The sequence below is a fragment of the Myotis yumanensis genome, unplaced genomic scaffold, assembly GCF_028538775.1.
Source record: "Myotis yumanensis isolate MYYU_CA2020_CCGP unplaced genomic scaffold, mMyoYum1.0.hap1 SCAF_3, whole genome shotgun sequence".
NCBI lineage: Eukaryota > Metazoa > Chordata > Mammalia > Chiroptera > Vespertilionidae > Myotis > Myotis yumanensis.
In genome coordinates this window covers 24,705,765-24,730,163 of record NW_027223754.1, presented here as the reverse complement: position 1 = coordinate 24,730,163, position 24,399 = coordinate 24,705,765, and the positions used below count along the sequence as shown (strand labels likewise).

Here is a 24,399-nt window from a genome sequence, read left to right as displayed (position 1 = left end):
AGTTGCTAGAGGGCCAGACCATTATAAATAGGGAAGCAGGTTGTTTACCACGGCAGTAGAAGTGATTTTTTTTCTGAAGATATGGGTAAACAACGCGATTTAACAGCCAAAGAAATGTCCACTTTGATTATTACCGTTTTTACTGAGTTAGCTCTCTAAGTTGATCAGAAGTGGTGACAGAACATGGGAGATATATATATGTGTGTGTATATATATATAATATATTAGTACACTATTTCCCCCAGCTCTATAGATACTGAAAACTCAAGAGACATAAGCATGTTTTTCCTTTTCCTTTACTTGTTGCCATCGAAAGAAGTGAAAACCTTCTTTAAGTGAGGCAGGGATAAAGGAGAGCATGTGGAAGGAATATTTTCTGAGTCATTTTTATAGTTCTCACATAAAAATATGTCTACACACTTGGCAAGCGTGTCTGCACCTGCAGTGGGAGTGAAGCACCAAGTTAGAGCATCCAGGTGGTTTCTGTAGGACTGAGTCATGCCGGCGCCCAAATCCAGCAGGTGGCAAAGCTCTGGTTGGAAGATCCTGCAAAGTTGTTGACTCCTCCTGAGCACTCTGGAAGAAGACACATGGATTCTGAAGTGATAGCTTAAGTATTCCACTGGGAATCTTCCAGAAAAGTTAGGCAGAACTAGGAACTGCCCACACATAAGGTAAAGGTTTTCTTAAAATCGCTTTTTAAAAAAGCTTTAAAAGTACAGAGAGTTCTCAACACTTCCATGCACTGAGAAAATGGCCCTGGCTTGGTAGCTCAGTCCCAAGAAAATCAAATTTAGTAACAGTTCAATAAGCCCAGTGAGTCTGTTGCCAGGCCCTAAGCTAAATGCTGAAGCTGTGCTTCTCCTGGGTGCTCTGTGGACCACCTTTATGAGAATTGGGGGTGGACAATGCTGTCTATAATACAAGCTCCTGGATCCACCCAAGTCTACAATAATGATCTCTTAAGAATAGAAAAAGAATTTGTTATCTGCATTTAGCAACCCTTCCCCCTGGTGATTCTCATTTATGTAAAGCTAGAGAAAACTCCAAGAGAAATCTGGAAATTCAATAAAAAGAAATAGGAGAGACTATCAAGGTGTCCTGTTCTCAGGATTTCAGTGACCTTTTCTTGGAGGGACAAAGAAATGTCCACTTTGATTATTACCGTTTTTACTGAGTTAGCTCTCTAAGTTGATCAGAAGTGGTGACGGAATGAGAAGGGCATGGATCACTGACTCATTGCCAACATTTGAAAGAACTTACTACAAGCTGGGCACTGCTCTAAATCCTCTCCATGTATTATCTCATTTTTGATTCTTACAGCAACCTTATCTGTTAAGTACAGAAGATCCCCCCCTTATACATGGTTTTGCTTCCCATGGTTATAGTTACCTGCAGTCCTAAAATATTAAACAGAAAATTACAAAAATAAACAATCCATAAGTTGTAAATTGAATGTTGTTCTGAGTAGCATGATGGAACCTTGCTCTATCCCACTTCATTCTGCCTTGGATTTTAATCACCCCTTTATCCAGTGTATCCACACTAGATAGATTACCAGCCCTTTAGTCACTTTGCCATCTCAGCTATCTAATCGACTGTATATAGTAGTGCTTGTGTTCAAGTAATCCTTATTTTACTTAATAATGTCTCATTCACCTCACTTCGTCTCATCACATAGGCACTTTATCATCTCCCATCAACCACAAGAAGAAGGGTGAGTATAGTACAATAAGATTGATCAAGAGAGATCACATTCACATAATTTGTATTAGAGTATATTACTATAATTATTATATTTTATTATTAGTTGTTGTTAATCTCTTACTGTGCCTACATGACAAATTAAACCTCATTATAGCATAAGAAAAACAGTATATATAGGGCTCAGTGCTATTCTCGGTTTCATGTCCACTAGGAGTCTTGAAACATACCCCCCATAGGTAAGAGGAGGGCTCTTGTAGATGCTTTTATTATACTCAATTTACAGATAGGAAATTAGATGAAATTAGATTAGTAGTCAATTCTTGTCCCATGTAAGGGGCGGTCGGGAAGAAGACAAATCAGGGAGGAAGCAAAAGACCTTTGTGCCTTGTCCAAACCAATATGTCTAGCTAATTTCATTCTGAGTAGAGAAATTAATGAAATGGGGAAATGGAACTGGAACGTGCGATGTTCCTCTGGGCAGGATGATCCCTAGATTCTTGTCCAGGTGGAGTCGAAGAATGAGACCACGGATGAAAGGTAGTATAGTAAAAGGTGAAAATTTACTGAGAAACAAGCACAGACTACCACGTGGGGAGGGGGAAAGAGTCTCACTAAGTCCCTTTTCCCCACAGTTTATAAAGGCTGCAGTTCTTTATGTCTTGACATCCCCTCTGATTGGTTACTATCACCTCTGATTTGGTCACTATCGCAACTCCAGTGCTCAAACTTCACATGTGGTACATGAGGTTCTCCTCTTCTTCTCCCTTATTGTTTTCCTATTCCCTTTGGGCTTTTCTCTTCCCTCTCTGAATGAGGGACTTCCTTCTCTTTATTCTGTAAATGTATATTTTCTGCAGCTCCCAGCTCCCTTATTCTATGGAAATGTACCTTCTGCAGCTCTGTAGCCCTTTGCTTCTTCCATGGACCCCTTAATTCCTAAGAATTCCTAAACCTGCCTATTTCACCCCTAAAAACTCCTTTCATTAACAATACAAACTTTAAATATATATATATTTAAAAAGAAATCAGAGTGCCCTTCAAGTTCTAGAAACAAAGGTAACTCCATCCAAATCTAATAAAGAGCTAATAGTCTCTGACTGTTTTTCTTTAATTTTTATGTATTTAGGAATGTGAGTTAGTGGAAGGTGGTTAAGCTGCTTTTAGTTACTGGTGTCTGTGTATAGAACAAAACACCAGAACAGTTCCATAAAATCCATGACACTACTCTCCATGGATTTATTAAAAAGACCCCCAGAGAAGAGAATTATAAAATTTGATCAAGTCAGCAGTTCCAGCTGTGTAATTGATATCCATTATTTTCTATTGACTGCTGTGCAGAACTTCAATTTCTGTAGCATAAACAGAATTCCCATTTCTTTTGCAAGGAGACTGCCATGGGGTATAGCTGAAAATAAGCTTCATCAGTAAAATCATTTCATAAATTCCTAGAGACTTTCGGGAAAACTCCTCAGAGAATGGTTTCCTATAAAAGTACTTCTTCTCTGTAAATCATTTTTATATTTTACATCATTACATTTGTTCTACATGATTCTTTTCAATGTATAACATATAACATGGACAGAATACAAACCTCAAGAAGAATCAGGGAGCAGCTAAAAATAATGTTGGAAAATATCCAAGGCTCTTTTTTTTCCTTCTTCTGTTCTTTAGATTCATGGAAGTAAGAAGATACTTTACTTTGAAAAAAAAAAGCCACCCCCTTTCCCCTGCAAGAAACAATAATACAAAGATCCCAGGCTTCATAATTAGTATTGCTTCTATAACCCTAAAACATAATTTCACATTTTATCTTGGAAGTGAAGGGGAGCAGCATATGTCACTCTAGCATCTACCTCTTTGGCATAAGGATTACTACTATTTTGAGTTGATTAACTTAAGAAAGAGCAGATATAAGAAAAGCTCTGAAAACAGTAGTAGAAGTTACTCTTTTGTGAGTGAAATTTACATTTACAAAAGAAATCTCATTTGTAAGGCCCCCTCTTCACCAGTAAGAGAATGATTGTATTATTAGAGAATCTTATCCAGGGAAAATACACTGACTTAAATCTATGTAACTAAGTTTGTCATTGTTTACCATGCTTTTCCTGGTGATCTCCCATGAGTATCCCTCTCCCCACCACTTCTCATTCCTCACCCCAGCCATACTTTTCTTACTTTTTGCCTTTAGTTAAAGATGGTATTTAAGGTGGTGTCTTAGGTCACCTAAGAGGGTTACTAATTTTCCTTCATTACCTTTCATGTGTACAGAGGGTATACATGTTGTTTGGTTCAGGTAGGCATATTATGCTCAGAGACTGAGATTATCTGTAGGGAGCAGCTAGAGGGTCAAGCCTTGGATTGACCTGTGGCAGGGCCACAAACAACTTCCAGCTTGGAGGGCAGAGCCCTCTTAGCATAATTAAGCTTAACCTTATAGTCCTCCCTTGCTCCTTCCTAGGTAGCTAATGGGCTGTGGGAGGTGCAGCAAGTGCTGCCAAAACAAGATGAAACTCACAGGAACATTGTAAACATGTTGACCACTATCCTTGTTTTGATCTCACTATAAAATAAAGCCTCGGCTTGCAGCCCATCCAGGCACGGGAGATCCACCAAGCCCCAGCTGTATTCTCTTGTCTGTCTTTTCTTTAATCCTTCATTGCCTCTCCTCAGGCTCACCGACCCCTTGGCTGTGCTGGCAAGGCACATGTGGTGCCCAACGTGGGGCCCAGGTACAGGGACACTACAATTGCAAGGTGAAAGGACACTCCAGGGAAGCATGTGTAGAAAGCAAAAAGGGAGGTAAGGAGTGCAGTTTAGTAATAGCCAGACATAAAACATGGGGAATTAAGACTGTCCAAATCTGAGGACTCTAAAGAAAAAATAGACCTTCCAGAAGGAAATCCGACAGCACCAGCCTCACATTGACAACATCTTTGCATCGACAGCATCTTCGAGAGGAGCCAGAGCATCATCACCAACAGCAGCAGCCTGAATGCCGAGACCATCCCACAGAGGCTTGCTGACCTGCAGCAGCTGTGGGGCCTCCTCATTGAGGAGAGGGAGAAGCAGCACCAGTGCTGGAGGAGGTACGGGGACCCAGAGAATCTCCTTGTCCCTTTGTTCAAAAGACTGAGAGTTGCCCCGATGATAGTGATGCAGAAGAAGAAAATGAAGGCTACGCAAAGGACCAAGCTGCTGACTAGCTTTGGTGAGCTGCCAGTTTTCTGTAAAGTCCATGGCCAGGACTCTGAGTAGATAGCTTTCATTTTGTAGCTGAAACTTTCATTTTGTAGCTGAAAGTGTTAACATGTCTGTAGTTTGGTTTCTCTCTTATTGCTTTGTTGCATTGGCATTGTTTTGTTATTGTTTTCTGTAGTTTGGTTTTTGCATTAGCATTATTTTGTTATTGTTTTATCATAGTAGCTTAAAAACAAAAAAAAGGGGGAGACATAGGGAGTAGCTATAGGGTCAAGTCTTAGATTGACCTCTGGCAGGGCCACAAACAAGTCCCAGCTTGGAGGGCAGAGCCCTCTTAGCATAATTAAGCTTAACCTTATAGCCCTCCATAATTCTGTCCTAGGTAGCTAATGGGCTGTGGGAGGTGGAGCAAGTGCTGCCCAAACAAGGTGAAACTCACAAGAACATTGTAAACATGTTGACCACTATCCTTGTTTTGATCTTACTATAAAATAAAGCCTTGGCTTGCAGGCTGGGTCTTTTTGTGTCCTCATCCAAGCATGAGAGATCCTCAAAGCCCCAGATGTATTCTCTTATCTGTCTTTTCTTTAATCCTTCATCACCCCTCCTCAGGATCACCAAACCCTTGGCTGTGCTGGCACAGCACAATTATCTAGGCCAATAATTTATTTAACAGTTTCACTGTGGGAATGATAGCAATTTCAAAAGTCAGTCACATATAGGATAATGTTTCTTAATAAGCCAATAAAGAAATAACATACTCCAAACCGATGATAAATTAATTTTACTAATGTTCTAGGCAAGGGGTAGATGCAAGACCTAAGATCTAAATTTAGTTTGGGACATACCTTTCTATGAATTGGCTCTTGAGAGAGTCCACTGAGTCAACCAAGAGCTGAGGTCTAGCTGTCAGCATGAAATTCAAGTTCCTTCTTGCTAGAGCACGTTGCTAGTGAACCTAGGCACTGGCATTCATGGCCTAGATAATCTTCCTGGGGCCAATGCATGTTTTTCACCTCTGCTGGTAGGTAAAGAGTGGCTTTAATCAGGTAAAAGTTAGTGCCCCAAGGTCTTTGGGAAGCTATTTAGATCAGCAGAGTTGCCTTGCCCAGATGGAACTCTTTTGGATATTCCTCACAAACTCTCAGTATTTATAGTCAAAGTGTCCCCTAAGCATAGTTGCTTCTCCACATGTTCTCATCAGTAAGCCTCCAGGTGTGCCCCTCCCAGATGAGCTACTGAGTTTTTATTGTAACCACAGATGTCAGTGACAGCATCGTGACACAACAACTTCACTCTTATATCAAAACAACTGTACTTATAAAATTAATGTTTAGTCATAAACAAGTGGATTTGAAATCAAACAACCCATGGGCATAAACTTCTATTTGTTTTTCTCTTACTAATTTCTCTTTTATTAAGTCCCCAGTCAAGAACTCAGAAAGGTAGAAGGAAATTATTTTTCCTCCCAACAGAAGGAAAGTGAGTAAAAATCTCCCTGATAATACTTGTAATGCTCAAGAAACACGTCCTAGTACAACCTGTCCTTCCCCATGTTAATCCATTTCAAAGGACAGTCACTGTGGTACAAACAAAAGGCTTCAAGCTTTAAAGAGGTAACAATGGGTTTTATGAATCCCTCTGAGTCACCAAGATTAGTTAACCCCAGCTGTGACCTATAACCCTTTGTGTCCTTATATTTGCATTTCTATGGCTTTATATTAGAAGTTTTATTAGGCAGAATAGAAGATGCTTCAGTCCACCATTCAGATCCTTTGTGCTCTTATTTTTCTTCTGAAGCCATTTGCCTAGTGTACTAGTAATTTTAGTTTCCTGGAAGTGTTAGTGGAACTACTTCCGTAAGGCTTCTTTTTTGGGGGGGCGGCGGGGGGGGGGACAGGGAAAGTTCACAGAGTAAAATTCAAGTAAAGATATTTTTCAATCCTTTTGACTGATCCTGCTCATGATCACTGTTTCTGCTTGAGCAGAAACTATTACACAGTGATTAGTTTCTGCAGCTAAGTGTCTTCAGCCGCATTGCCCTTTGGGACTGCAGTTGGGTTAGTTGCTGCCAAGTGGATGGGATGAGTTCCCAGGCATGTTAATGTTTGGTTTGTTTGTTTGTTTCTCTTAAAGATGTCTGAGGTGTCTGAAGAGAGCATTTTGGATTCCAGTCATAGAATTCATAAAGCCTTGCTCCCAGGTAAAATATAAAATAGGAAGTGGCAACATTTGCCTATGTTTTTGATACTTTCTCATCTTTTACTTTTTTTTCTCTCTTAAGCTCCTTGCTATTCAATCAATGGTTCTTTTCTCAGAGAACTGCAATCTTGCCTACTCATCTCAGTGGTGCCAGATAACCATGTCCTCTGCCACCCTACCTGGCCTTACATCCTCTACCCCATGTGCTCCATCGCAGTCCTCCATCCCATTTCCTCCCAGTGCAGATGCCCCACCCCAGAACCCCTACCTCACATCCTGCCCATCCCACATTACCCACTCAATATACTTACCCACACATCTTTCCGTTTGGCACCACTCCCAGTATGTAAGGTTAAAAGATAAACTGATTCATATTAATTTTTTTTAATTTTTAGTTAAGCAAAAATCTATGTGAATCAGGCAGCATCCAATTTAGTGGATTGAAAGGAGCTCCAATGAGCTTTACAGAATGAAAAACTTTGATAGGCATAAAAGAACTGGAACAAGGAAGTCACACAGGGCAGGAAAGTAGGTTGGTTATTTCTTTTTTAAAAAATTTTATTTTATTGTTTAAAGTATTACAAATAGTAATACATATGTCTCCCTTTTTCCCCCATTGACCTTCCCCCGGCCTCCTCTACCCCCTGGCACATGCCATTACCCCCCTGCCCCAGTGTCTTGTGTCCGTTGGTTATGCTTATATGCATGCATACAAGTCCTTCAGTTGATCTCTTACCATCCCCATCACTCCCCAGCCTTCCCGCTGTAATTTGACAGTCTGTTCGATGCTTCTTTGCCTCTGTATCTATCTTTTTGTTCATCAGGTTATAATGTTCTTTATTATCAATAAATTAGTGAGATCATGTGGTATTTTTTTTCACTGCCTGGCTTATTTCATTTAGCATAATGCTCTCCAGTTCCATCCATGCTGCTGCAAATGGTAAGAATTCCTTCTTTTTTATAGCAGTGTAGTATTCCATTGTGTAGATGTACCATAGTTTTCTAATCCACTCATCTGATGATGGGTATTTAGGCTGTTTCCAGATCTTAGCTATGGTAAATTGTGCTGCTATGAACAAAGGGGTACATCTAACCTTTCTGACTGGTGTTTCTGTTTTCTTGGGATATATTCCTAGAAGTGGTATTACTGGGTCAAATGGCAGTTCCATTTTTAAAAATTTGAGGAAACACCATACTGTTTTCTACAATGGCTGCACCAGTCTGCATTCCCACCAGCAGTGAAGGAGAGTTCCTTTTTCTCCACATCCTCTCCAGCACTTGTCATTTGTTGATTTGTTGATGATAGCCATTCTGACAGGTGTGAGGTGGTACCTCATTGTCGTTTTGATTTGCATCTCTCGGATGATTAGTGACTTTGAGCATGTTTTCATGTATCTCTTGGCTTTCTGAATGTCCTCTTTCGCAAAGTGTCTATTTAGGTCCTTTGCCCATTTTTTGATTGGATTGTTTATCTTCCTTTTGTTCAGTTGTATGAGTTCTCTGTAAAAAGTAGGTCGGTTATTGCACAGTTACTTTCCTTTTGGGGATGGCAGGAGCCTATCAGGCAGATTAGCTCACTAGTGTTGATCAGGTGATTCCTGGTTGGCTGCTTTAAAATTCCATTATTGGTAGAACAAAAACTGTAAGTTAAGTCTCAGACTGGTGACGTGGGCCTCTGCATAAGTGACTCCATTTTGTCCTGTTGTCTTGTTTTTAACAACAGTTTAATAAAACTCTGAATATAGTACCAGGCTTACTGTAGGCACTCCATAAATGCTACCAAGGTCTTTCCTCCCTCCTTTTCTTTTCCCATTTCTCCAGGGCTCTCGAGATTCCAAAAGAGTATACATATGCTGGGAGGGCAATCACCAATACATAAAAAGTTACCCAAAGATTCCATGTCAGCCACAGGAAGACCTGGATTTTGATGATGGAGAGAAGAAGGTTTTATTAAAATCTGAGATTTGTGACTTAAAAAATAAGGCTTTAGTATTTTTTTTTATTTGAGTGAAAAATTATGTGTACTTTTACTTTTTAGTTTTCTTCATTATATTGACATTTCAGGAACCTTCCGTTTCTTACACAGTGTCATCCAGGGCACCTATCTGTGCACCTAGAAGGAAGCCAGACCTCCTCTGAGCCTCTCCTCACATTGCAGGAACACTAGCAAAAGGGTATTTTTATATGGGTGGTGCATTTTCCATTTACCCCACACTTTGCATAGTCTTTCCCAAGAAATGTTTTATATGCATTTTCATATAATTTCTCTCCTTTCTAGGCGACCAGCTTTTCGGCAAAAGAGCCACTCTTAAGGTCTGATGAGAGGTATAAATGGTCCTTGTTGCTCTAAAAAAAAAAGGAAGAAGTGTAATTACCCACTTCACTTACTCAACTGCTGTTATAGGATTTCAAAGGCTTTTCTGAAGTGGGTGAAGAGAGGACAGGGCAGGAGGATGAAGGTGTTTCTGTGATGAGACAGTGGTTACAGTCAGAGGACACAGGCAGGACTCAGCCACTGCAATTTGCTTACATAATTCCCTTCTCTTACATTCGGCTCCTAAAAGGGAGCAAAGATACTGAGTTGGTTAAAATTCCAGTAAAGTTCTGGAGAAACAGAAGGAAACGGCAAGAACAATGAGCTTTTAAAGTCTCCAGACTTTTCCTACCCTGCCTGATTCTAGTCTGTGTTCCTGTTTTTGCCTGAACTGTTTTCATTAGTTAAGATTTCAGTTGCCTGAAGTTACAGTATGGCTGAAACAAATCAGGGTGAAGAAGGCAGTCGATAGCTTTGGTTTACCTGTTTAGTGATAACTATCAGGGCCCCAAACTCAAACTGTTTTTAATTTTTTGTTTCATTTTTGTAAAATCACCTTTATCACCCTCTGTTTCCCTTCAGAGATAATGTCACCTTTTGTCATCAAGCTCATCCCTTCGTAAATGATAGATGGCTGTTGGCTACTTCAAACGTTGCATCCGCGTTCAAGGAAAGAAAAACAGACACAGGAGGGATGCCTATGCACCTTTGCAATATTGATTAGAAAAGCAAAAATCAATTCCAGAAAAGTTATTCTTTTACCTGATTGATCAGAACAGTGTCACAGGATCACTCCCACTATGAAGTGAATTGCCAAGGGGACCGGCCAAGTGTTAGCTTTCCTCCTCTTTATTGCAGAATCAGGCAAGGGAAGGACTGCCACCACATTATACAGAATTATGATCTGATTTTGAAACCTGGGTCCTTGTCAGAGGGAAAAATATTCTCTTTCTCTACTCTCTTAAGTTCTGTGATAGGGGACGGCAAGTTAAACTGGCAAAAGATATAAGAGCAAAAGAAAAGATAGAGCTTTATTCACAGATGTGTACATGAGAGTTCACAGAATAATGTGATGGAAGGAGGTGGTTAGAATGTGGGGCTTATTGCCATCTTAATAGGGGGTGGGAAGAAGAAGTGAGGCATTTCTGGAAGATAAAATGAATTTTTAGAAGAAAGGGGGAGAAAGGGTACTTATAGAAAAACAAATGATTGTTGTTAGGAAGAAAGGAAGGAAGGAAGGAAGGAAGGAAGGAAGGAAGGAAGGAAGGAAGGAAGGAAGGAAGGAAGGAAAGAAGGAAAGAAGGAAAGAAGGAAAGAAGGAAAGAAGGAAAGAAGGAAAGAAGGAAAGAAGAAAAGAAGGAAGGAAGAGAAAGAAGAAAATCCCTTAGGAGAATAGATGGAAGCCATGGCAGTTTAGTGACAGTGTTTGTTTGAGGGCAGTGCCCACTGTTCATCTCTCAGAAGACAAGATTAGAGTTGTTCACAGGGAGGAGATTTATGACAACTGAGTTCTTTTGGGAGGCTCTGTGTTTGGGGCAGGTAAGGAATTTTAGGAACTCAAATAGTTTCAGCTCATTTTTTTTTTAATGCCACAGTAGCTTATTCTGGACTAATTCATCCTCAATTCTAATTTAGTTTCTCATTTCAGAAAACCCATAGCAGCTTTGCCTAGTAACTAAACATTCCTTTTTTTAGAAAATCCTCACCCAAGGACATGCTTAGAAAGAGGAAGGGAGAGAGAGAGAGAGAGAGAGAAAGAGAGAGAGAGAGAGAGAAACATCAATTGATTGTCTTCTGCATATGCCCCCAACCAGGGATCAAACCCACAACACAGGCATGTGTCCTGTCTGAGAATCAAACCAGCAACCTTTTAGTGCACAAGACAACACTCAACCAATTGAGACACTCCAGCCGGGCATGACTCAACATTTTTAATCCTGAATTGTTCTAAGACTCCATCAAATCCCATAATAGTGTATCTTCAAGAAGGACCTGAACCCCTCTTCCAACACAGCAGGCCATTTGGATTAAAATAACTGGTCATATAGTTATTAAATTAAAAACTTATTTTGGTGAGCACATAAAAAAAATCAAGGTTACCTCCTACACTGAAGGGCAATCACACATTAAAGATGGATTCATTTCTGTATTACTATTTCTTCCCCTTGCCAATATTAAATTATCCATGGACAAACTGTAAGAAAAAATAAGATCATTTGTCACTACAGGAATGAACCTGATTTCTGCTTCACCTTGTCCTCTGCTGAATTCTGCCTCCTGTTTCTGATTTTGTTTACCTTTGTTCCTTAAGTATCATCGTCATGAGCCTGAAGGGAGGAATGCTTCCCTAAGCCTTTGGTTATTAATGCCCACCTAGAGAAAGAGTCAATTCCTCTAGGAAAAAATTCCTGACAATTATTTTCAAGTAATTGTTCAATTTGGTGACACTTTACTCTTCTCTCATAAGCACACAGGGTGCTTTATTAGCCAGTCTTTCCAGTCCAGCTTTTAGAGAATATTTTACAGCAAAGCCATTATTACATAAACTAGAATACAAGTAAAACTTATGCTTCTGTTTCAAGGTGGAGCAAAGGTGATTTCCCTTAAATGTATTATCCACTGTTTATCTAAAATTAATCATAACTTAAGGTCACAGATGAAACAACCTATGTCCATGGTCCAGAATCTTCTAGCAGCCAAAAACTGTAAGGTTTATATTTTAATTTTATGACTCTTATAAACTCACTGCTGCTTCCATTCTATGGATCTGCCCACAAAGAATTTATGAATCAGCTTCCAAATAGTTTGTGGCAGCGGGAAGCCAGATGGTGATAGTGCACTATTACAGTCTTTCAACTAGTTCCTCAAAAAAAATTAAGCCCTAATATCCAAGGCATCCACTGCATGTTATGAATTAATTTCTCCATTATTACTCTAGAATGGTACTAGCTATGTACCATCCTTGGGAGAACTGATTATATAGTCACATACATTATTTTATGCTTTCTATGATTTAGATGAGTCTCAGTTGAATCAGTTGCAGCTGAGCCTGTGAGTAACTTCCTGCATGACTTTTAATTTGATTGCCTTAGTGTCCTTATCTAAAAAATAAAAATAAAAAATGAATTGATTGCTCAGATTAATTCCAAGATGCCTTCTAGCTATGATAGAAAATCTGCACTCTAAAAGGTTGTTCTAGAAAAGTTTGGGATCTTAGGAAACCAAATTCAACACTGTGTATAGTCACATGGCCTTCTTTTTGCATTCTACCAAAAATAAAGTGAGATAAAATTTTTAAAAAATATGTTTTCTGTGTAATTCCTCTCTTTCCACCCTGTCTTCATTAAACCTCTACCTTGCCCCTCATTTCTTCTTAGAAATCATAGATGCTGAGGGAACAAAGCCTTCATACAATTAAGTAATCTTTGTTCTTTACAAATTATGAAGGGTTAAGCTCTTTATGCTGGCTAGGTTGAGAACAAATTTGGCACCTAGTCTTCTACATCCATGGCTCACCTGTTTTTCTCCCCAATTCTGTTTCTCTCTCTCTACACTTGCCTAGATTTGAAAATATGGAACTGTCAGTCTCCTGATACCTCCTAATGTACAAATAGATGCCTGAAGATATGAGTTATGCCAGCAGTTTTGGCACACATATACATATATATTTATTTTATATGCCTTTTTAACCAAAGTGTTCCATTAACCCCTCACAACTAAAATGAAAAAGGAAGGAACAAATTAAGAAAGAAAATAATAAGTCCTATCTTTTGTCCAATATTCTCTGCGTATTGCCTCTCTGTTTTGTTTGTTTGTTTGTTTGTTTGTTTGTTTTTAGTTGCTTTGTTTTCTCCTTTATATTTTCAGGGTAAGCAGAGACAGGTTAATAAGAATAGTAAATAGTGAGAAATTTCATTATAAGCAACATTTCCATGGATTTCTGTGCTGTTCTAAGTTAGTACCTGTCCTTTGGTAAATGAAAATAAACATTGAGGAAGGAAGGGGACTTCAGACTAATCAGGTAGTTACAGAAGTCAACATCACAACCCACTTGCCTAGCCAGTGGAGATAAATGTATATGAGGCTGACAGTAGTTGAGAGGTCTAAGATGTTCACAAAACTTTACAATCTTCATTCTAGAGATAAACTGTTAGGAATAAAATAGAAACGTGGGAAATGTGTTCTGAGAAGCACACTAAGCTGAATATGAGCTCTGTGGGAAAATGTCATGGCTGCTTATTGATATCTGCAATGGCTCAGGTTAAGAGAAAAGCAGCCTGAGTCTTTCATGGCCTTGTAGATTCCCTAACTGACTACTATAAATTAGATTTCGCTTACAAAGCAGAATTAATCAAATCCTGATAATGCATAACCTTCCTTGTATACAACTGTCTTAGATTTCGCATTCTGAATCCTAAGAATTACTATTATATTACTAGAATTTTTGAATAAGATACTACTATTAGCTAAAATGGGTGGACAAATAACCTTCAGCTAGAAATTCTATGATTCAATGAAATATTGGTTTTTCTATCAGTAACTTCTTTTTGTCTCCCTGTTTTTATCTTAACACATTTTTTTAATGCAAGCCACAAGTGTAATTTTATTTTTAGTTGCATTTATTGGAGTGATATTGGTTCACTAAACCACACAGGTTTCAAGTGTACAACTCAATAAAACATCATCTGCACACTGCATTGTGTGCCCACTGCCCCAAGCAAAGTCTCTTTCCATCTCATTTTCCCCTCCTTTGCCCACCTCCACCTAGCCCCCAACCCCTTTCCCTCTGGCTATTACTACACTGTTGTCTATGTCTATGGGTTATGCATATATGCCCTTTGGTTAATTCTTCTGTCCTTTCATCAGTATCCCCACCCCTTTTTCTTCTGACAGCTGTCAGTCTGTTCCATGTTTCCATGCCTATTTATATTTTGTTTGCCAGTTTATTTTGTTCATTAGATTCTATATATAAGTGAGATCATATAGAATATCACATGACCCCTCAAAAAAGAAGAATATCTTACCTTTTGCAACAGCATGAATGGACCTGGAGATTATTATGGTAAGTGAAATAAACCATTCAGAGACAGTCAAATATCTTAACACATTTTCACAGGAAAGTGTGTCTGAAGTGTATCAGTAAAAAATATTACCTACTTAATAAGATTACTTAGCTGATTTCTCATCATAAAGACCAGACATGTCATATTTAAAGCTGTAAACAGCGGTTCTCAACCTGTGGGTCACAAACAATGAGAATACATACTGCATATCAGATATTTACATTATGATTCATAACAGTAGCAAAATTACAGTTATGAAGTAGCAATGAGAATAATTTTATGGTTGGGGGTTACCACAACATGAGGAACTGTATTAAAGGGTCGTGGCATTAGGAAGGTTGAGAACCACTGCAAAGGGAAAAAAAACACCCTTAATTAAAAATTTTATATCCAGCAAAACTATCTTTCAGAAATGAAGGTAAAATTAAGACATTCCCAGATGAACAAAAGCTAAGGGAATTTATAGTTACTAGACTTGTCCTATAAAAAATGCTAAAAAGAGTTCTTCAGGCTGAATTGGTAGGACACTAGAAAGTATACCAAGAAAAGTAACAACATAGTTTACCAGAATTTAAAAAATAATGGGAAAATTATCTAAAAGTAGTTTTCCTTTGAAATATAGATTGTTAACCTGTTGATTCAATTATGGCAAAAATTTTAATGAGAAGAAATCTATAATTTTTATTTTATTACTTTAAAAATATTTTTATTATTTTCTTTTAGAAAGAGAGGAAGGGAGAGTGGTAGAGAGATAGAAACATCAATGAGAGAGAAAGATCAAACAGCTGCCTCTTGTACATCCTCTACTGGGGATTGAGCCCATACCCAGGCATGTGCCCTGATATGTGACCTCTTGGTTCATAGGTCGATGCTCAACTACTGAGCCATAACAGCTGGGCAAGAATTCTATAAATTTAAGAGAAACGGTACAAATGTGCTAACATTTAAAATAATTTTATTAAAAAAATTCAATTTAAAAACAATTATAAGAAATTACTGTATAAAATATAGAAAATATTTATTTTATCACATTGTTTAACTTCTATGTTTGTTTATAATTTAGAAATGAATAGATTCCGAATCTGTGTTTCTTAGAAAGTGTAACTTTCTGTTGCTGTGTCTTGTCAATCTGCTGCTATTCTTTACACAAAAGCACAAAATTCAGTGACCCTCCAGGGGGCAGCAGAGTACCAGCCATCAACCAAGAGCTTAGGCGAAGAAATGAGGGAGAGAAGCGCTGAGGACTAAGAGAGTTATTCTTACTTTTACTGAGCTCTTGGGAATAAACACAAGGACAAATTTGTTTGGCAATAATAACCTTTATCGTGTTATATAAACAGCAAATATATGATAAAATGTCATTACATCAATCTGTCAATCTGCAAATCTTTCCTATGAGTCAACAATACACAAAGTGAGAGGCTCAATATTGTGATGAATATAAGAGGCATCAGGCAAAGATCCAACTTTTAAGAAATGTATACTTTGGGGAGAATTCATAACTAGCAAAACAAAGCATATATAAAAATTCAAAGTAAGTATTCTATCATATAATACTACAGTTCTCATATCATTATATATAAATTAAGAGTAATTTTTTATAAGGATCAATATAGCCTAAATTTAGAGTCAGAATCTCTTGGATTCTAAGCCTGTTCCAAACATTTATTAGTTATGTGACTTTGGCATTTAATTTCTGTGAATAATATTTTCCTTGTTTGAAATGGAACCAGCAGTGTCTCCCTCATAGAATTACTGTAAAGATAAATCATATTGTATATGTATACTAATCAGGTTCAACTGAAATAATGCTTCATAACAAATAACTCTAAAATCCCAGTCACTTTTGTTCTTCTCACATTGTACAGGTGGGCTTGGCTCAGCCAAGTTGGGTTGGGTTGGGTTCAAATGTGCTCCATGCATCTCATTGTGATTCCAGAATAAAGAAGCCAGAATTAGCTAGAGTTTGTTTATCTCATGCAAATGATAGTACTACAAAAGGGCAAGCAGAAATAGGTAATGCCTTTAGAAACCCTGACTCAGAACTGGAAAATATTACATGGGTCAAAGTAAATCACATGGCCAAGGCCAAAGTCAAGGGCTAAGGAAGTATATACTGACCCCTGGGAAACCATGGCAAAGCTGAAGAAAGGAATGTCGTTTTATGAACAAATAAGACACTTTGATGATCACACCCCCTTAAATATTTCCTTTTACTGCTGTTATCAGTACTCTCTGCCATTATTATATAGTTTTTCACCAATATGCTTGCACAACTCTATATACTAATTATAAAATTATCTACAGGCATATCTTGGATATATTATGGGTTCAGTTCCAGACCACTGTAATGAAGCGAATATCACCATAAAGCTAGTCATGCAAATTGTTTGACTTCCCAGTGCATATAAAGTTATATTTACACTTAAATGTAGTCTATGAAGTATATAATAAGATTATGTCTAAAAAATATGATTATATATAATTAAAAATACTTATATTGCTAAAAAATGCTAAACATCACCTGAGCCCTCAACAAGTCATAATATCTTTTCTGGTGGAGGGTCTTACCTTAGTAACATCAAGTATCATTGATCATAGATAACTATCCTATCTAATAAAGACAAAATATGCAAATTGACCGTCACTCCACAACAAAGATGGGGGCACCCACAGCCAATAAGGAGGGAATATGCAAATTGATGTGACAAAGATGGAGGTGGCCAGGCCAAGACACTTGCATCATTGCCATGGTGACAACGCAGGCTTTCTGTCCTGCTCTGGCCGCTCTGGGCCTCTGGGTAGCTTGCGAAGGCGGAAAGGGGAAAGGCGGCTCTGGCCCGGAGAGAAGGCAGTGTCAGCAGTCAGGGGAAGGAAGGCCTATTCTTGCACAAATCTTCATGCATCGGGCCTCTAGTAACAAATGTAAATTAATAAAAATGTTTGAACTATTGTGAGAATTACCAAAATGTGATGCTGAGACATAAAGTGAGCAAATGCTGTTGGAAAAATTGGTCAATACAGACTGCCACAAACTTTCAACTTGTAAAAAATGCATCATCTGTGAAGTGCAATAAGGCAAAGCACAATAAAACAAGTTATGCCTGTTTTACAAAACAAGGGTGGACTGCTATATAGACCACTTGTTTGGGTGTGCTGCTCCAAAGAATTCAGGATTCTCAGAAGTAGAATTTCCCTTCCTACATTATAGACATCTTGTGCAGTTCTTCTTCAGCCTCCCTCTGTTAAGCTTCCTTTTTTTAAAAAAGAAAAAATATTTTTATTGATTTATTGATTTCAGAGAGGGAGAGATAGATATAAACATCAATGATGAGAGAGAATCATTGATGAGCTGCCTCCTGCATGCCCCCCACTAGGGATCAAGCTTGCAACCCAGGCATGTGACCTGACAGGGGATTGAACTGTGACCTCCTGGTTCATAGATCAACACTCTATCATTGAGCCATGCTGGCTGAGCTGTTAAGCTAGCTTTGATCACGGAAGTTGAGAAATACATTTCTTTTCTTTTTCTCCACAGCGGCATTGTCCAATAGAAATATAATGTTCATCACATATGTGATGTAATATTTTCTAGTAGTCACATTAGAAAATTTAAAATTTTAACAAAATTGTCCAAAGTATTATCCTTTCAACATGTAATCTATATAAAAATTGAGAAAATTATTGCATGACTTAACATTTTTTCTTTATACTAAGTCTTCAAAATCTAGTGTGTACTTTATATTATAACACATCTTGATTTAAATTCTCTATATTTCAAGTGCCCAATAGTCACATGAAGCTTTCGGCTACCCTATTGAAGACTGCAGCTCTACATTATCTCTTTCCTTTGTCACTTATTATTGAGTGGCTGACTTTCTTAATACCATTAGAATGAATGCCTTTTACTTTTGTCTCTCCCCCAGTACCTCTGATGTTTTTTTGAATATTAATCTTTATCCAGGTTTGACCAGGCCTGAGATAAATACACCATTTAGAGTAAGAGTTAAAGAAATAAACACAGGTTAAGTAATTTTCAGACTAAACCTCAAGTTTTGTCTGAAGATGTATAATTGTACCTTGGACTTCCTCAGAGCATCCTAGATAAAATTTAGAAGATAGAGTTTCTTAGAATGTAATACATATTCAAATGGTTTTCTTAACTCATTCATTTGACTGACCTATGAAGCCAAAAGTTCTCTCTATCATAAGATAGGTGAGGCTTACAGAAGCAACTCAGCACAACTTATTTTTTTATAGATACTACTTAACTGAAATGTCTGCAGGAATGTTATGTGTCTATAAATACATCCATAAGAAGCAACAGTGCATGTAAGGCAGTAAATTGTGGGAAGAGTCAGTGTAGTAGCCAGTGAGACTGGATATGAAAAAGGGAGGGCAGCTCATGATCTATAGCAGTGATGGCGAACCTATAACACGCATGTCAGAGGTGACACGCGAACTCATTTTTTGGTTGATTTTTCTTTGTTAAATGGCATTTAAATATATAAAATAAATATCAAAAATATCAATCTTTGTTTTACTCTGGTTGCAAATATCAAAAAATTTCTATATGTGACACTGCACCAGAGGTAAGTTAGGGTTTTTCAAAATGCTGACATGCCAAGCTCAAAAGGTTCACCATCACTGATCTATAGATTAGAATATATTAGGTATCAATGATAAATGGTTGTCTATAGCCATTCAGGTTCTGACAGTCATGATCTTAAAGTCCTTCTATCTCTACTAAACTGCTGAAAAATATTTTGTGAAAGGCTGGTTAGTCATGCTATGAGTGCTATGGGACACAGAGGAGAATAATAAAAATAAAAATAGTATATTTCCCATGTCTGTTTTCTAAGCTGAAATTTTGTTATAAATTTATCTCATGGGCGAAACACAACAATTTAATACTAGATATTTTGAAATAATTTTAAGACTTCTTTTAAAAAATACACATAAATCTGCTCATGAACCAAAAGAATTTCCCAATCTTAGGATCTGTGTGAGCATTCTATGTGGACATATATATGTGTTAACTATTGTTATTTATGATTTTAAGAGGACAAAAATATATTTGGCTATTTTTTAAAAGTCTGCAAAATCTTTTGATTTATACCTGTAAAACAGAATAGAATACCTACTGCAGTGAAAAGCTGGACAAGATGCCGGAACAAATAGCTTTCTTCATGCCTTATTTTGCCTTGCTTTTTTAAACTTCTTCTTAAATTGACATTTTTATGAAGAAATAAGGCCCTAATAGGCACATTTCAATTGACACTTTAAACACTTTGAAACTGACTGAGCATTATTATTTATCATTTATCTTTTGGTTTAAAAATTGAAAGAAGCAGAACAAAACAGATGGCGATGGACATTTGCAATCATCCCTCATCTGTGTTCTTAATGCCTCATCTATGGCAGCGACTTCTGACTTCCACATCTTAGAATTGTTTCTCAATTATACCAGAGTCATTATTTTGTTGTAAACTATCAATTGTGTGAAAGATATAAATGATGATTGTACCAGCTTATACATCTCAAATAACATCTCAGATCATAAGGGACCAAGAAAGTTGGTCTTACAAGGCAATTAACTGTTTTATCCTTCATGAATTAACAATCTAGTTCTCAACATATCCAGTCTAGTTGATTATTTCTATTTGCAGCCTAATACTTTGTCCTCAGACTACTGTCTTGTAAAGGATAATTGAAGACATTTACACATATCTTGCTAGCAAGAACATTGCTCTTATTGTTATGGAAAAATTCCAATCCAATGTGATTTATATTGAATAATATCATGTAGCCATATCAAAAGCACTTTGCTTGAAAATAGAGGAAAATTATTGCAGTTGGAGTTTATGGAAGGAAAAGGTCATGGATAATCACTGTCAAAGAGAGCAGTTAGCTTATTTTATGTTTGCTCCAACCAAATTAAGCCTGTTTTCTCTTGGAAGTGGTTAACACACAATGAAAGCAACTCTGTCAAATATGTGTTGCGTGGCCTTATTCAGACACCAATTGGCTTCTTAACTCAGGGTTCCACTTTCCACCTTGTTGGATGTAATGCCAAAGAAAAAGGGCATTTTGAAATTCAATTTTGCTTTCTCTACCTCCTGTGAATCAAAAGTCAACCAAAACAAGACATAAAATTTTATACAAAGGGAGGACAAGTTTCCACAGGAAAGTAAAAATAAAATTTATAATCATCATTTATTCAAATTATAGTTTTTGAACACCTATATGCCCCAGTTTAAAATCATCTTCATGAACTTTGTGATTCAATTATAATTATTTGGATAATTCTGACATCAGCCTTACAAATTAAAAAAGTATTTCAAGTCACTATTTTATTTCCATTTTAAACATTCAGGTGCAAAATTTTAATATTTAGAATTAGGCAGCTGGACTCAATTTAGATGATCCCAATTTTGTTGGCAACATCCAAAGCATCATAGTCAGGAGCCAGTTGAACATATGCCTTCTTCTCTCCATCAGGCCTGATCAGGAGACCTTGGCCACATCAATGTCATAGAGCTTCTACACACCCTGTTTGATCTGGTGCTTGTTGGCCTCAACATCACAATGAACACAAGTGAATTGTTGTCTTCTCCCTTCTTCATGGCTGACTCGGCAGTCAGGGGGAATTTGATGATGGCATAGTGGTCAAGCTTGCTTCTCCTGGGTATGCTCTTTGAGGATATTTAGGCTGCCTTGGCAGCCTTAGTGTCTTTGGCCATTGGAAGGTGGGTGATGTGCAGATCTTCTTTATTTTGTGGCTGTGGACGCCTTTCAACACTGCTCTCTTTGCCTTCAAAGCCTTTGCTTTGGCTTTAGCTGTGGGAGGGGCCGGGGCTTCCTTCTTAGCTGTCGGCACCATCTTCGTAAAAAGCTAAAATGTATCTTTATTGTTGAAAGATGACCCATTTTTTTGTCCCCCATTGACCCTCTCTACCCACAGGGGTCCCTTCCCCCTAGGCCTTCACCACACTATTATCCGTGTCCATGGGTTATGCATATAAGTTCCAAAGATGTTCAAGATAATTCTGAAGAGAAATGTTTGTATTTTCCAAACATTGTGCTGAAACAATTGGGTATTCATATCAAAAATGATGAATGTTGGCCCAGACCTAACATTATCTTAAGAAAACTAAGTTAAGCCCAGCTTGCATGGCTCAGTAGTTGAACATTGACCTATGGACCAAGGGGTCACAGTTTGATTCCTGGTCAGGGCACATGCCCAGGTTGTGGCTAGATCCCCAGTGTGGGGCATTCAGGAGGCGGCCAATCAGTGATTGTATCTCATAACTGATGCTCCTTTCTCTCTCTCCCTCTCCTTTCTTCTCTAAAATTAATAAAAAATATATTTTTTAAAAATTAAGTCAAAATGATTAATAGACTTTTAGGTCTTAGAAGACCTATGTTTTAGAAGGAAACATTAAAAAGCTCTTTGCAAATTGAGATAGGCAACTATATCTTAGGTAAAACACAGAAAATAAAACTATAAAAGAAAAAATTAGATAAATTGGACTTGAGCAAAATTTTTAAAATATGCTTTTAAAAAGACACTATTAAAAATAATGACATGCACAGATTAGGGAAAAATATTTTTAAAACTCATATTTGAGAAAGGGCTGGTCTGCAGAGTATACAAATAGTTCTTTCACAACTCAGCAATAAGAAAACAAACAATCCAGTAAAAATGGGCAGAGATTTGTACAGACACTTCACCAGAAAAGATAAATGGATAAATGGATCTTCATTCATTGCAGCACATGAATAAAAAAGCTGAAAATCATTAGTCATTAGGGTGATGGGAGAACCAAATTATAATCACAATAAGTTATTACTAAGCACCTGTTAGAATAAACTCAATTAAAGAAAAATAAATGGCAATAACAAGTGTCTACAAATGTATATGCAAGCCAACTGGTATTCTCGTATATTGCCAATGGGGATGCAGAATTGATGTAGCCACTTAGGGAAACAGTTTGGCAACTTCTTCTGAAGTTAAATATTTACTTATATTATTCAGCAATCTCACTCTTAGGTATTTACCCAAGTGAAATAGAAACATATGTTCACAGAAAAGGCATACACATTTTTTTCTAGTGGCTTTATTACCAAAATTGGAAATAAACCAACTTTTCATCAAGTGAAGAATGGATAAATAAACTGTGGTACATCTGTAAGCTGAAACACTAATAAAAAATCATACCTAGTAAAGGAGCTACTGATAGTAATTCCACATTGATGAATCTAATAATGCTATGTGAAAAAATTCAGGATCAAACAGCTATTTACTATATGGTTCTATTTATATGATATTCTGGAAATATCAAAACAGTAGGGACTGAAAACATATCAGAGTTTGCCAGGAGCTGTGGCTGAGAGTAGGGGATTGGCTCCAAATAAACATGGACAATTTTTGGTGTGAAGAAAATATTCTGTATCTTCATCATAGTGGTTATGTAACTGTACGTATTTATCAATATTCATAAAATTGTACACAGAAAAAGGTAATTTTTACTGTTTGTAAATTATAATTCAATAAACTTAGCTTTAAAAAGAAAAGAGGATGGCCCAGCCTGTGAGGCTCAGTGGTTGAGTGTCGACCTATGAACCAGGAGGTCACGGTTCAATTCCTGGTCAGGGCACATTTCTGGGTTTGGGAATTGATCTCCAGTAGGGGGCGTACAGGAGGCAGCAGATCGATCATAAATGATTCTCTCTCATCACTGATGTTTCTATCTCTCCCTCTCCCTTCCTCTCTGAAATCAATAAAAATATATTAAAAAGTATATATATATCTTATATAATAAAAGACTAATATGGCCGCTTCCTTATCAAGTAATCTTGGGATTAAGACCATTTAATAAATTATTGAGAAAATAAAATATTTGTAAGGAAAAGAGACAAATAAAAACTGAAGGAGTATTCAGTTTAGATGATTAAACTGAGGTAGCAAGTGAACTAAAATACCAGTAAAATATATGAGACATAAGAAATTCTTTTGTCATAGAAGAGTAATACACAAAAACCATTAAAACTCAGGTGTGAAGTCAAAGACTTAGGAAGCTGATATTACCAAGAGTTCAGAACTGCTTTGTTATGGGAGACATAACTGAAGGTCATATCCTTGAGATTAAATGTGTGAAAGATAGTTCTTTCCAGGGAAAAGGTAATGCCAACTAACATGAGATCAATCAATGTGTTACAGTAATTTTATAAATAGAATTACTATGTAAATATATGACAACATAGAGCTACAGAAAAATTGTATTTTAGCACAGGAAAACCAGAACCATCAGAGAAGGAAGGGAAAATCAGCAAATATTTGATAGTTTACATTAGGGAGGTTCCAGGTTTTTGGGGGGGGTCCTAATGCTTATACAATTAGGGGACACTTCAAAAAACAACATTACAAATGAAAAATTTGATACAAAAGTGAATATGTATTTAGAATGAGAGAAGGAATCTCATCAAATTACAAATTCATGTAATGTTACAAATATTACAAAATCCTAAAAGAAAAACCAATAATAATTAATATGCTGACATATTCCTATAATGACTTCTGCAATTTTGTCTTTCATATGATTTGATTGCCTTTTCCTATAACAAATATTATCTTATAATATCTTTCCCTTGAAAGGTAATGGGGTTTTTTTCTCTAACATCATTGGTCAAGACATTTTTGTTGTCTATAATTTAGAAAAGTCTTTCTGTTTCATAACTTAGTGTTGGCAATGTCATGTAAATTATTAGGATTGTTGTCAAATTTGTGACTCTTCTCCCAAGTTTATTTCAGATATGAGCTGTCACAAATGAAGTTGATGTTTGTAGTACTGCTACAGATTTAAGCCTTTCAAATAAGAATTGGGATAAATTCTGTTTTGCACAATTTCCATC

General features: G+C 37.1%; 1 pseudogene; it reads right to left on the bottom strand.

Moving 5' to 3' along the window:
• Positions 1-20,868: 20,868 nt before the first annotated feature.
• Positions 20,869-21,367, bottom strand: LOC139004895 (large ribosomal subunit protein uL23 pseudogene; annotated as a pseudogene).
• Between the last annotated feature and the right edge of the window lie 3,032 nt (positions 21,368-24,399).